Genomic DNA, 12066 nt, shown 5'->3' with positions numbered 1-12066 from the left:
CCCATGTAGTACCCATATCGTTATTATTGTGCCCCACAGAAGCCCACTATTGTTATTGTTGTACACTTGCATTATTATTGTCATGTAAGCTCTGATTATATTATGACCCCTTAGACTCCTATATATAGAAAGGAGGTCTTGTCATTTGTATCATCCAAGAATTGTTCAATTGTGTAATGTAAAGGAGGTTGCCCCCTTGAAGAGGCTTATTTTTAAGACATTGATATTTCTTTTCTATCTTTTTGTGAGCTGGTTTCATAACATGTAATTTACAAATTTACATCTCCAAAGTAATTTATTTTCTAGTTATCACTACCATTGCACTTATGTCACCATTCTCTTTCTTTCACACACCTACTTATGCCAGAGTCCCTTTCCTCATCAGATCTCACTTCCATGTCTATGTCTCACCCTATTGGACCTCCACATACAATGTGTTGGCATTTGCAACCACCACTTATTTCTCTAGACTGTGTTCCATTTTTTGATACGAAATGTAGTATTTTAATCTTGTATAGTTAATTTTTGCAAGATAATTTTTAACAAAACAGAAAAATTGCAATGGCATAAACTCATTAACATTGAGATTTTACCTTGGAAATCAAAATTGAGGAAACAAGAAACATTTTTGAGATTATATGTTCTTTAGAGTATCACAATACAATAAGTATATCCTTCGGTATCCATAACCACCAAAATATTTTCACTTAATTTGAATACAATATTTAACCAAAATTACAAAACCATGGGTTGAACCACCATGCATCAAAAAACTACTAAATGCTAAAATTGTGTGTTGAAAGTTGTTAAAAACAAATGCAAAAAACTGCTCAATCTTTTTTTTGGATAGTGTTTCCCTTGAATCCCCAAGAAGGGAAGCATATTCTACCCTATTGCAACTGATGCAATGTACAACATGTATGAATAGTTGTACAAAATATATAACACATACCTAACATGTATTTAACTTTGTGGTATAGACTCAATAAAGACTATTCCTATTGTTCAAGGAATATAAAAAATAACCATAATATATATAACCTTGTGATGTAGATTGCATTAAGACTATTCTTTTTAAATGAATTATTGGATATTTCATTATTGTATACTTTAATTATTAAAAAAATCTTCAATTTTGAAATAATTAAAGGTTATTTGTGAGTTTCTTTTAGTAAAATGTATAATAAACTTTGAAATTAGGCTTTATTTATGGATCTTCAATTCTTTCACCATTTCATAATTGAATTACTTTCCTCTCGATGAGAAGTTCTTTGTTTTATGTTTCTAAAGTGCCTACATAATGTCTTAAATAGTTTTTAGTAGTGGTTTTTAGTTTTACATGAGAAAAACATGTTTAAATGTGTCTGCATTTAAACGAAGAATTAAATTGAATAAAGATTATATAATTTTTATCTTTATTAATTAACTAATTATTATCCACTTAATCCTTATGTGAGGGATATAATTCAACTAAGTGATGGAAAATTGGAATAAGTGTGTTAACTTATTAGGTGAGATATATTTAAATTAAATTGGAATAAGTGTGTTGACTTATTAGGTGAGATATACTTAAATTAAATTGGAATAAGTGAGTTAACTTATTAGGTTTAAAATTAGTTTAATTTAGCTTTTAAAAACGCAGGTATATTAATCAAATGGTTGATAAATATCCATAAACATAAAACACTTACATCATGTTATATATTATACTTTCAAGATTAGACTAAAAAAATATATAAAAGTTAATTCAACTATAATTATGTTTTAAATTATTGTTATTATTATTATTAATTATAAAAAGAAATAATATATGAGTTAAGCATATATTTATTAATAGAAAAGTTTTTTAGCTATGGAGATTCACTCTCACTTTACCATGGAGATTCTTAACTGGTAAATAGGTTTTCTTACAATACCATATACCATTAATTACTAACACCACATGCCAATAAAACCATAACTCATGTTCATATTTCATTTTTTAATTAAGGAATTTAATTAAAAAGAGAGAAAGGGCATAGATTTTTTTGAAATAAATCTCAATCTTTGATTTATGACTACTAGCAAGAATATTTTAGAATATTTAGTGGAGGCTAAATACGTACCATCCACTTAATAATAATTAATAATTAAAATAAAATTTTGGAAGTCATATTCTAAAATATACACGCAAATTGGCATAACAATTATATATATATATATATATATATATATATATATATATATATATATATATATATATTGGTGAATCTATATTTTCTATTAATTCATGTCATTCATACATCATGAATAGTTAACCAAAAATCATATGACCATACTCCTACTAGACTTATTGGCCAGAAGACAATGGAAAAGAACATAGTAAACAACAAAAGAAAACTAATAGATCACAAACAGATAGCCCAAAACTACCAAAAAGTCCCAGGAACCAGAATACATCCAATTTTCATCCCTGATATAAGAGGTTTCTTGGATCAGGATTATCCGGGATGTTGCCTGGTAGTGGAGGAGGATGAAAAGCCTTGTGAACATATCATTATTTGTGTTCCATTCTGCTTTCCAAATGAACCAACTGCTCATGAATTCTCTTCTATCCCTAACACAAAGTTACCACAAAATCCATCATGGGCACTAATTATGTTCAAGATCATTCATAAAACCTATAATTTCATTCCAGTTGTCATGGAGGTCTCGTGCAAGTCATTCTATGACTTGAGTAACCTGTTGAAGATGGATTTCGAGAGAGTCGAAAGGAGGGGGAAATTTTTTTCTTCCTCAAGAATGGACAGTCAGTTGATATAATTCCTCGCCTAAATCTCACAGCTTTGCCCAGTGTTCTGCTACAGGTCCCCGTGGTTTGCCACCTTTGCGCGTGAGACCACATTGACATTGCGTAGCCTTTTTGGTATCAATTTGAGGAAGCCAAACCAACGCCCAACACCTTATGTTCCATTTCTTCCAAATTTTCTAAACCTTGATAGTGTTCCCATGTTTAATGCAAGGAAAGAAATGCATGATAGAAGGAGAGGGTTGTTAGGTCCCTATACTACTAGTTTAAAACCTTATTGTTATTAGTGCAGCCCCCTTATGTTATTATTGTGCCCATATAGTCTCCATGTTGTTATTATTGTACCCCATAGAAGCCCACTATTGTTATTGTTGTGGCCCTACAATATTATTGTTATGTAGGCTCTGATTGTCTTGGGACTGCTTAGACTCCTATATATAGAAAGGACGTCTTGTCATTTGTATCGTCTAATAATTGTTCATTTTTGTAATGTAAAGGAGGTTTCCCCTCGAAGAGGCTTATTTCTAAGGCGTTGATATTTCTTTTCTATCTTTTTTTGAGCTGGTTTCATAACAAGGGAATGTTTGGAACTTTGCCTCCCTTGATCAACTTTCTAGCACTAAAAAGGCTACCAACCACACCCATCCCAAAATTCATTAGGCATCCAAACCTACTGTCCACCCCTGGTCCCTTAAAAATTGTAGTACGTGACAAAGGAAGGAAAACCCCCATAAATATCAACCCAAACTGCCAAGTGGTTCAAGCCTAAGAAGAGCACCCTACACTAGGGATGTTGTACCAAGTTGCCCCCCTCCCCCATAGTTCTGTGGCCGATTCCAGATTCTAGCCTGGATTGGGCATGTGGCATACTAGGTAGCCTTGCCTAGCCACAGAAATGTTCATAACATTTTTCGTTTTTTTCTATTATAGTGGAATCAGTAACAGGGGCAGCCTCGTGACTCGTGTTACATGGGGTCGATTCTGACCACTACCTCTATAGCCACTGGGAGTTGTGCCCGCTCCTCTATACAGCTCTAGGATAAATCTGTGGGATTTGAACTCGTGACCTTCGGTACGGAGCCCGCCTTTCTAACGAACTTCACCGCATTGTGATTACGAACTCGCCTACCCCCTAGGGGCTGTGTTCATAACATTTTTCATTTTCATGTCTCATTATTGAAAATTATATATATGACTCTAGGCATATCATTGGTTTTCAAAATATACAGGTAAGGATTGTAAATGTGTATTGGTATAAATAATATAGAATCTATTAATGATACAGACTGATAATGATTGTTAATTGTGAATATATAGGTAGAACCAGACAAAGAGATTCTGGTTGAACCTATATGTATACTCAATTGGAGAGAAGTAACGCTATCGAAGTGAGCTATCACCGAGGTTAAAGTGTAGTGGAAGCACTTCAGCCCAGAAGAGGTTACTTGGGAGGATGAAAAATTTATGAAGCAAGCATACCCAAGTCTGTTATGAAATTTAAAAAACACCAGGATAATTTTTTGATCAAGGGGGAAAGACGTCACATCCCTTGCTACCTTCAAAATATTTTTTCTTTTACTGCAGTTATAGACATTATATTATCTTGTGGACCATGTAAAGGTCAAATGTTAAATAGTAATATTTCATTGTATAGTGAAATATTGAATGTTTACACAACGAGTGAAACCACATGATGAAGTAAGGTTAAATGAGACCCACCGGTTAGGGTAGTTGGATATTTATGGGTTAGACAGTTACCTTCCCAAACCCCTCCTTGCTGGAAAACGTTCAAAAACGAAAAACGAAAGAAAGCAAGAGGGTTAATGAACCTGATGTGACCTGAAGGAGGAGGACTGCAAAATTGACAATATTGTTATTATGAGATACATTTCTTGTTGATTGGCTAGAGGAATATTGTTTGGAAAGAGATCTCGCAACGCAAGTTTTGGGGCTTAGAGCCCAAGTTTTCACTAAGTCTAATATAAAGACTCCATGATGTGTGGGCGCAGAGTGCGAAGATTGTAAAAGAGTCAGAGGGTTGTCCACCCTCATTTTTTTAATGTAATGTTGCTTGAGAAATCTAAAAATTGGAAAAATTACATTACAATGATATCACTAGAAATCTAGATCCACTATTTAATTCCAAATTTAATGAAATATGTGTTATGGGATTGTATAAATAGAGCGAGGCTCTATGTTGTAAAAGGGACAAGAAAAGAATGAATGATAAGTGAATATAAGATAAATCATCTATTTACGCGAAGATAACTAACTATTATAAGAAGATAAGTAAGATCCGTAGTGTAACTTGGGGAAAGATTGTAGATCATTGCTCTAACAGTGCAAAAGCTCCACAACCCCCCGTTAGGGCTGCGTGAAGGCAAATACAGCAGGGTGCGAAGGCCTCGCAGGTCAGGAAAGTGCGTGGAGTAACCTACACGAAGGTATTCACAGTTGGACTAAATTGACCCCTTAGACATCTCAAGGGTGTAGAAACTTGGTTCCAGCATCCCCCCATACTGCTTCAATTGAGACCTCAGTCCACGCTTAGCAGGCTGCTGCCGAAAGGGCCAGTAGTACAGGTATTTTTTTGGCTAAATAACTCTGAACCTGGATTCGGCCCCATCAAGCCAACAAATGGTTATGTTGCCAGGACTGGAATCTACATAGAGATATCTGATGTTCTATCACTGGAATCCAACTTAGAAGGAAATTGAAGGTTGGTTGGATAGGAGAATCCACGAGTTCGCGGTGCAGGAGAACAGGAATCTACGACTAACAAAAGAAGAGTGGTTAAACTGCTACCTGTACACAGAGACCCACGAAATTTTCTTCGCATCCTTCCCTAATGAGCTGTGTGAGTGGATCGCGAAGCTAGTAGATAGCCAAGGAAGGTGCAAGCTCGACAGTCCTATTGTGTGGACCCGAGAGTTAGTGCGCATAGTGGAAGCATCAAAGGATAAGATCGCACGCATTGTTGATCACTGGCTCAATCAGATTATAGGATGATTCATTACTGAGTTTGTAGTAGACACTATGGTAAGCTACAACAAGGTCGAGCGATGCTTTCTCAAATGACCGCAAGGTAAGTAGGTTAAGTCTCTGAACACTTGGATTAAGATCCTACTATGTGAAAAGAAGATTATGCAAATACATTGATGTTCGGGGCTACGCAAAGTGGGAGAATTTACAGAAATGAAGGTAGTGCAGAACTAGAAACTAGCCCCTTGATTTCACCTCCACAAGGAGATAAGGAAGAGCTCACGAAGGTCTCACCAAGAAGTGCGATCAATTTGATAAGGCAGAGGATCCCGCGTGTTGTAGCATTTTTTTGTTTTGACAAGATAGAATATTTGAAAAAATGTTAAGTTAGGATATGGACATAACAATAGTGAATAAAATGTTTTTAAAGAAAATACCTTGATGATGATGTCCATATCAAAGAAAATGTTAGGTTAGATGCCCTAAGAAATCAAGGCAAAAAGAAAATGTTAGGTTAGAAAGAAGAGAAAACAAATATACTTTGAAAGTGAGAAAATCTAAATGCCACTACTATTGTTTCTGCAAAATAATGGTTTTGTGCAACTTGTCATAAATGCCACAACCCATGATAGTCAAATAGTTTAATCTTGACTGCTTCATGCTTTAAATTTGATGTTATAGTTAGGGAATAAAGATCTAACCAAACTATTTAATCTTGGCAGATTAGTAGTGAGGTAGAGAATAATAAGGTACTCATCAGTTTAATCTGAGCCCTTGGAGGTTATAAGGTTAGAATTAGATAGTTTGTTTTTCTCAAATAAAAAGAAAGGAAAAGGGTTTGGTAGCTTAAATGCACCCATTAAGTGAAGAAAAAATGATAGGATAAGCAAAGGGTAAGTAGAAGCAAGGTTGCAGAAGTATGATAATTCATTGGACAAAATGTACATTTATCATGTTTTAATGTATGTTTCTATGTCCATGATGCAATTACACAAAGAAAATGAATGTCTACAAGATCAATTAATTAACTTCCATCATCCTCATTCATCCCTATATTTACTAATTTCCCCTTCCCACCATCATACATTTCATATTCATGCATTTTCCATAAAAACCCCTTTTCCTAAGGTCAAAATCCTTTTTGCCTAGAAAAAGTGAAAACCCCATGTTAAATCCCCTTTTACCCTAAATATCCACAAAAATATGTTTACCCTAAGTATTGATGCATATATGAAAAGCAAATAACTCATAAAAAGCATTATACTTAGTATATTTCACCTTTCCGAGTATATTTCCCCTTTTCGCGTATATTTCTCCTTTCCTCTCATATTTCATATTAACTCTAACCTATAGTATCAAACCCCTAAAAGTCCCTTTCCCGTATATTATTAATTCTGTTTATTAAATAACCCGAAACCTTTTGTTTTATTATGAAACTATGTATTTCCATAACATATCGCATATTGGTGGATCACAAGCTTTTTAACGTGCATGCACTCTCCTCGGTTACGATATGCGATGCACGATAGAGTCAGACCCAACAAAATATATATCGTAATACATTACCAATTTCACATCTTCCTCCATCGCATGTCCCGGCTAAAACCATTGCCCTCCACCATGTGATCTCTGATTGCAATGGGAAACCGGACCCGATGCAAATATATTTCATGTTTTATTTCCATATCGTGTCCATCCCTTATCGCATTCCTTTGCGATGGGCCTTCCTTCGCTAAACTCCAATTGCGATATGCGATGAACACTGACCCAATGACATTTATCCGCACGAATTCATACTTTTTCAAGTCTGCCATACTGTGTTTTGCGAAGGATTTCTTTGTTAAATTGTTTTTATGATTTTAATGAAGAGTCAACCTAAACCTCCGTTTAACCATAAAACCCCGCTACTCTCAGTTTTTAACTCATAATAAAGACATTTCCACCATAATTAATCATTGGGCCCCTCCGTATTTCTCTTTTGCTACACCACCGTCTGATCTAGTGCATTCAAATCTAATGGCCCTCAGCAATTTCGGGTGGGCTCTTTGTACAAGCATTACCCACCCGAAAAGCAGTATTCCAAGGACCTCCCCTTGCTACGTGTCAGGCTCAGGTTGTATCAGGTGACCCCTCCCAAAACCTCCCACGCCTCATAAGCGGTGCGATGAAAACCAAAACCACCTCCCGCATAATGACAAAATGGCTAATGTTCACTTTGCACCATATTTCAAAAAGTAGATTTTTTTTTTCTGTTTAAACACAAAAATCACCATTTTGCTTTGTTTTCCTTGTTTTCACAGTCACACCTCCATAAGCCACTGTGACCAATAAAACCATAATTTTACCTTCCGATACGCTCTGGACTCCTTCCAATGTCCTTTCAAGCTCAATAAAGCCATTAACCACCTTCTCTGTCACCTATGTTTTTCTTAACAATTTCTGTGTTTTGCAGGTAAAAACTCCTATTCTAGGCTTAGAAAGAAAAAGCCTGCATACAGTTAGAAGAAAAATATGAAGATCATATCAAATTACTTTACCATGTGACATAAAATCTAAAAGGATTTACTATTGAAAAACACAGTAAAAACTTGAAATGCAGAGTAAAGGTAAAAAGAACATAGTAAAGGATACTCTGTAGGGTTAAATGATATTCACAGAGTTTAAAGAGTATCAGATGAAATATCAAATGAAGGAATTAACCAGCGCAAAGGATTCAAACAGTAAAGTAGCTTAAATGGCAAAATATCAAACAACAAAGCCAGCACAACCTGAATAAAAGGGATAGCAAGAAGCAGCTCAGTAGTTTCCCCTATCTTCTTGCATGAAGATCTTTCCTTTCCTAGAATAAATCTTAATTAGTTTTAGGGATTTTCTTAGTTTCATTATTGTATGAATAACTCTCTTCTCAAGTTATTATGGGTTCGAAGTTCAAGATTCATTGTTCATTACTTGTTAAGTTGTGATTGTTCTACTTTGAACCTGGTTGCACCTTTGAAGGAAGCTTTTGTAGACACTTAATGTACTCATTCTTTCTGGAACCTTAATACAAAGCAGAGGATTCTGAATTTGGTTTTACACAGTTTGCGTTACCCTGTAAGTTTTTCCAGTTACCAATCATTATGTTTTTCTTCATATGCTTATGACTTATAAAGATATCTAGGTAGGGATAATTGTGTCTCAATTTATTCCTATAAGCTCCTGAAGTGATCATCTATTAAGAGAATGGATTAATGAACTGTCTGTTTAGCTAATCCCCTCTAATCAACAAATCATTAGCATATTTTGTAAGCTTAAGTATACTACCTTGAATCTTTGGAACATAGTTCAGAAGGTTTTCACACTTATGATTGTTTTGTTTCACAGTCTGGAAGCTGTGATAATCATATTATTTTTTGTCTTCTTATCACCACTATTTTTGATCTAAATCACTTTGTAAAGCTTTATAGCATCCCTTTGCTGAGATATTAATATAACCCAAAGGAATAAGTATTTCAATTCTACATTTGTCTTCATTCATTGGTCTTCCAAAACTAAAACCAAAAACCCCAAAACAATTATTTTAGATGCTTTGGCATTGGTCGCTGACCTACTACTATCTCAAAGGTACAACATCAAACTGGCACCGTTGCCAGGGATTCGAATTTCTTTTAAGTTTCCCTTGGGAGAACGATATTCATTCATTCTTTCCTTTAAAGGTGATTAAAGGGTTTAGAAAGGTCAAAATCATTCACCTAGGCGACTCCACACTCCCAAGCTAGAACCTTTTAAACATACCAGATCTCATTTAGAAGCTGACATAGTTAGTCCTCTGTCAGATCCCGAAAGGCTTCTGATAAAAGCCAGTTCTAAAATGGGACACCAACCATCTTCTTCTTCCTCTTCAATCTTATAGTTTGATGAATTAGAATCATTTGACCCTTATAGTAATATCACATCTGATCCTGATTGCTCCCATTTATCACCTAGGGTTGTTGAACTTCTAGATAAAGGAGTTTATTTTAAGTCAGCCTACCTTATTCATTCATTAGAATCTCATCCAATACCCACACTACCACCAAGATCACCTAAAATTGAATATGATTTGGGTGTTAATCTACTAGAATATAGACCCACAGATTTCATATCGCCTACCACCTATCATTTTCCTTCCATTTTTGACCGACCTGAAGCTTCTTCTTCTGAACAACCTGAGGAGACCATCTCTATATTTTCCAATCCTCTCTTTGAAACAAAATAAGGTATTCCTTCACAGGTCCCAAAGTTAGTTCTTAAGACTCCTTTGAAGTCTTTTAGGAGATTTCCTCCTCCTTCACCTCCAACTAGTTGATCAACCCCTGAATCATCATCTTCTTCCTCTACTTCTTCTTCATCCTCTACATCCACACAAACACCTCATAATCCATCTGGACAACCTCATACACCTCAAGCACCTCATACACCAGCTGCTGTCATGGCTTTCTAACCTATTGTATAGGCTAGATATGATGCCTTAGTCTTACCTAATAACCTTGATGCATTCCTAGCTGGATACTTAAAATACCTTCCCATGTACAATGGAGAAACTAGTCCCTCAGCTGAGGACCATCTTTAAGCTTTCTTAGACTTTGCAGACAACATGAATATTGATCGAGAAAACGTTTATATGAGATTGTTTGTACAGTCACTTGAAGGAAATGTGAGGACTTGGTTTAGGCAATTACCAGCAGCTTCCATTAGAAATTGGGAAGAGCTTACAACCATATTTAAAAATCAATGGGGTGTGAAAAACTATCCTCTTTATTTCCTCACAGAATTTGAAGAGCTTAAAAGGAACTTTGGTGAACCAGTATCAGATTTTATTAAAAGATTCAATAAACTCTATCACAAAATGTCTGCTGATTGTAGGCCCCCTGTAGCAGCAGCTAAGTCTAGATTTTATAAATCTTTTGATGATGACTTTGTTGTTATGCTACGAGAGAGAACTTCAAGAACTCTTGAAGATATGCAAACAAATGCTATAGAAGTAGAAGCAAATAGGGCAGCCTCAACTTCTTTAAAACTTAAGGAAGAAAAGGCCCAAAGAAAACTCAAATCTGTTTAAGAAGCCTCTAGTTCCTCTAAGACTAAATCAGAAGACTCAAAAATAAATGAAATAACATCTCTTCTTAGAAATGTATCAAATAGGATTTCAAAGATTGAGACCCAACCTAGAACAATACAAGAAATAGTTACTAGACCTCAAAACCAAAATCAATGTTAGTATAAAAGAAATCCACCACTACAAATTCTTCAGAGACCTAGCAATGATCAACAGGTTCCTACTCCTCTATTGATAGATGATCAACAACGTGAAGATAATACCATGACAATTAGTAAAGATATTAATAGTATGGATTCTTCTTCTAATCAAACATCCGTCATTCCTCTCTCATAACAAAATCAGGTTCAAGAAAATCAGGAAGCTTCACAGGTCTCTAAATATCATGTTTTCTCTGAATTTTTAATTGTAGAGTTAAACAAGAGATATGATATTAGGCCTAAGCCTGGTCGTGGGATACATCCAAAGGAAAATCCAGTAATTGAACCATGTACCAAAACTTCTGAAGCTCAAACAACTCTTATTCAGCCCTTAGATTAGTCAATTGATACTACCCAAACTGGTAAAAGCATTTTGACTGCCTTTAATGTTGAAAAAGAATTAGAGAGGCTTACGATCCCAATTCCACTGTCAAAACTTTCTAAAAACCCTGGTTACAAAAGCCAAGTTACAAAATGGATACAAAATACCTCGGTTGATGCTGAAGGTGATGCCATAAGTCTGCAAGATGAAAAACCAATAGTAGTTTTTGGCCCTAGTTCAGACATGATAGATGAGATAATGCCTCCTTTCTATGTAACTCTTAAAACAAATGATTCCATGTTTTATAAGTGTATGCTTGATTCAGGAGCATCACACAACTTTATGCCAAAATCTATCATGGATCATTTAAAACTCGACATAACTAGATCCTACCATGACTTGTACACCTTTGATTCTAAAAGGGTTTGGGATTGATCAAGGATCTAGTGGTTACCCTTGCCCAAATTCCAGTGAAAAGTGTAGTACTTGATATTGTTGTCACAGATATCCCTCCCAAGTTTGGAATGCTCCTTTCTAAGTCTTGTTGTGCCAAATTAGGGGGAACTCTACAGATTGATATGTCATATGCTACTATTCCTGTTTATGGAGGAGAGAAATTAAGATTATATAGAGAGGTAAGATTTGTACATATTGTTTGTAGGACAGACCAACCAAGGAACCATCCAATTTATGCAAT

The sequence above is a fragment of the Pinus tabuliformis genome, chromosome J, assembly GCF_031772625.1.
Source record: "Pinus tabuliformis cultivar Carrire ecotype Pingquan chromosome J, CPIR1, whole genome shotgun sequence".
NCBI classification, from domain to species: Eukaryota; Viridiplantae; Streptophyta; class Pinopsida; order Pinales; family Pinaceae; genus Pinus; species Pinus tabuliformis.
This window is presented reverse-complemented; position numbering follows the sequence as displayed.